Below are 4,092 nucleotides of genomic sequence, written 5' to 3'. Positions count from 1 at the left end.
TTACGTGGCTGTAACGCCTCCGGAGTGGGCCAGTGGGCCTCGTCTGTCCTCACTTGATACAAAAAGTACGCATGCGCGCAGGGGATCTTTCTGGGTGGGCGGGGCAGTGTGCTGCGTGTTGTGAGCACCAGGAGTGACACAGGCAAAACTCCGGAGAATCAAATGCCGATGGCTTAAAACATTTACGTGACAAGTACTCGATGGTCGCGATATAGTAATTTCATACATCTCACGTAGAACAAGCCGCAATTAGGGATGTAACGATACACTCAACTCACGACTCGATTCGAGTCACGATTTTTTGTTCATGATACGATTTTTTTTTAAAAATCAAAATGAGCTACAGACAAATTATGACCAAATAAAAATATCTTTTTATTTGTAGAAAAAAAAATCTCTCTTTACAGAAACTCTCAAGCAGTTTGTGTTCTTATTAGGGCTGCCAGCAAGCAGCTGATCTGACCATTACCTTTCAGCTTGAAGTATGAGCTAACTGAAAATAAAAACAACAAGATGATAGCTTATTAACCCTTTAATGAGAGTCCACGGCCCCGGGAAACGGCGAGGTCCGGACGCTGTAAATGCAGAGCTGGTCGCGGCGGGAGAGGTCCCACGAGGGGATCCTCCCGCACGGTGCGGCCGTCCCTGCCCCGAGTTTAATCCCCCGGGCAGTCTGCGCGGAAGTTGCGGAAAAATCATGGTGATTGGTTAAAATTGCAACACCCCCGAATTCATGGGGATTCACTGAAGTTGCGTTGAAGTTGCAAATTGCAACATCGTGAATTCCTGGAGGGTCTGTGTTATGGTATCATTTACGGTACAGTCAGGCCTGACACTGATTACCACTACTGCGCATGTGTGTGTGTGTGTGTGACACAGAAAGGCAGACGCGGCAGTGGAAGCTGCGGCCACAACGTAACCTATTTCTAATTTTAAAAAAGACGAAAAAGAACATATCCTACTTCTCTCGCATTCGCCAAGAATCGCGATTAATTTTTTCTGTCAACCGATGCGAGTCGTCACGCATTTGTACCGATTTTAATCGTGTCACGATGTATCGTTACATCCCTAGCCGCGATATATTGAGTATATTCGATATATCGCCCACCCCTATATCAAACATCTCACTTCACACCGGTGAACATCCAGGGACTGGACATAGAGGTGGTGGAGAGCTACAAATTCCTCAACAATAAATTGGACTGGACTGACAACACCCATGCTCTCTACAAGAAGGGCCAGAGTCGACTCCATCTGCTAAGGGGGCTGAGATCCTTCGGAGTGTGCAGGGCTCTCCTCAGGACTTTTTATGGCTCTGGTGGCTTCAGCCATCTTGTATGCTGCTGTGGTCTGCTGGAGAGGGGGCAGCACAGACAGGGACAGGAGCAGACTCAATAGACTGATTAGGAGAGTGAGCTCTGTTCTGGACTGTCCTCTGGACTCCATAGAGGAAGTGGGGGAGAGGAGGATATTAGCTAAGACAAAATTTAGACAAAACTTCTCACCCCCTACAATTTAGACAAAACTTCTCACCCCCTACATGACACTGTGGGGTCCCCGAGCAGCTCTTTCATCCCAACTGCTGTCAAACTCTACAACACCTGCACCACCTGATCATGTTGTATAGAACGTGACCATATAGATGTTTTAGTTGAAAAATTGATAAAATTGTAGTATTGCTGATTGAACACCACAATTCCCTCCAGCCTCGTCATGTCTCCAGCCAAGAAGCAGCAGCGTCAGGGTGTGAAGGAGAGTGAAAAAGCTTCCACTAAGGAGCAGTTTTGGTAAAAAACTAATGCTGTCCTGACAATTATTACCTTTCCATGAGGCTATTGCTTTAGATGGAACCCTTTATTCGTGAATAATGGCTGAAAATGCAGTGAGTGGGAAAAGTGAGGGTGGCTGTTTTTGCACTAAGGAGTGGTTTTGGTGAAAAACTAATGCTTGCAATCAACTCAGAATCATGAAAAACTCCTAGTTTGACCCCTCACAAGTTACATAAAGGCAAATTTAACATTGTTGATTTTTCAAAAATCGGTTACAGGTACCCCAACTCTGAGCAATTTTTGTAGGAGGTTTCCCACGGGAGTTGAATTTCAACATTTTAAGACATGATATTACACACCTTCCTAAACACAATTGTGAAGAAATTTCTTGGTAAGGATTCAGTTCCCAGATTGGTTAAATATCTGCTAAAATGCCCTTACTAAATACACTAAAGAATTTCAAAAACAAAGGGTAACAAAACTAGATTTTTTTTTAACTCAAAATCACATCTCCTATTACAAACAGCAATGGGTTGTGGAGGAAGGCAGCATAAGCATACATATGTACAAAAGACTAAATACTAATATCTAACTAATAATCCAGCAGTCTGATACAAAACTCTTTGTATATATTTTTTAAAAGGGTCGTTCACCCACGAGATCTCACAATGTGTTGTTGCACTGCGGATGTATTTTTATGTAACGCCTATTAGCAGACATGGTTCCGTCCAGCAGTAGCATCACCCATAGACATATATGCATAGACGCCGCATTGAGCGCTGAATGGTACGTCGACGTCACCGCCAAATTGGATGTGGCAGATCTGCCCGTAAACTAATACAAGGAAATGGACTGAACTTCATAAAGCGCCTTTCTACAAAGTTCTTTAAGTTAATGTCTCTTGTACACCCATTCACACACACACTAATATATCTGGGAAACAAACAGGCACCAAACCAACGTATGTATTTTTCTAATGCTGAGTGTTTACAGCTACTAATGTGTGTAACACTGTTACTGTGATGATAAATATTGAAATATTGATATCAAAACTCAGGGTGAGGCTTGGTTTCTATTATAGAAATAAATCATGTTTTTCTCTCAGAGCTCGGAAGCTTTTAATATCAGCCACTTTCCTACCTGTAATTGATTATGGCGATGTTGTATATATGTCTGCGTCAACCAGCTGCCCTCTTCCCCTGACTCCTGTGTATCACTGTGCTCTACGGTTCATCACTGGTTGTCGCCGCCTCACCCATCATTGTGAACTATATACAAAAGCTGGCATGCCATCCTTGGAGATGAGACGCTACACACACTGGATAACTCTGGTGTATAAGGCTCTTCTTGGCTTAACTCCCACTTTTTTGCACTTTCCTTCGGAAAACCGAAAGCCTTTATGCACTGCGCTCAAGTGATTTTCTACATCTTGCTGCGCCTCGAGTCAGAACTGAAACAGGTAAAAAAGCTTTCAGTTTCTCTGCCCCGTCTGCTTGGAACGCCCTCCAATGCGGACTTAAAATTGTAGAACTTCTTCCTCTGGAAGCATTCCGCTCCATCTTAAAAAAAAGACAATGGAAATCATTTGAACAGTGCCTATGCTTTTAAATTGTTAATGTATCTATAACTGTTACTGTTGTTTGTCTGTTTTTACCACTATGACGTGTGCCGCTGCCTTTCTTGGCCAGGTCACCCTTGTGAACGGGGTGGGTAGAGGAGGATGTTAGCAAGACAAAATTGGAACAATTTCTCACCCCCTCAGCACACTGTGGGGTCCTCGAGCCCCTACCAGCAGACTTACCAACCTAGTGGGGATAGCCTTCATCCCAACTGCTGTTCAAACTCTACAACACCTGCACCACCTGATCATGTTTATAGAAACGTGACCATTAGAGTGTTTAGTTGATAAAATTGTAAAAATTGTAGTATTGCTGATTGAACCCACAGTTCCCTCCAGCCTCGTCATGTCTCCAGCCAAGAAGGCAGCAGTCCGGGTGTGAGAGAGGTGAAAAAGTTCCACTAGGGCAGAGTTTTGGTAAAAAAACTAATGCTGTCCTGACATTATTACCTTCCATCGTGCTAGTGCTTTAGATTGGAACCCTTTTTCGTGATAATGGCTGAAAATGAGTAGTGGGAAAAGTGAGGGTGGCTGTTTTGCACTAGGAGTGGTTTTGGTGAAAACAAACTAATGCTTGCTCACCATCAGAATCATGAAAACTCCTGTTTGACCCCTCAAGTTACATTAAGGCACATTTAACATTGTTGATTTTCAAAATCGGTTACAGGTACCCCAACTGAGCAATTTTTTGACGGTTCCCCCGGA

This window comes from Larimichthys crocea, chromosome I (assembly GCF_000972845.2).
Source record: "Larimichthys crocea isolate SSNF chromosome I, L_crocea_2.0, whole genome shotgun sequence".
NCBI classification, from domain to species: domain Eukaryota; kingdom Metazoa; phylum Chordata; class Actinopteri; family Sciaenidae; genus Larimichthys; species Larimichthys crocea.
The sequence above is the reverse complement of the archived record's forward strand: the minus strand, read 5'-3'. Positions refer to the sequence as shown.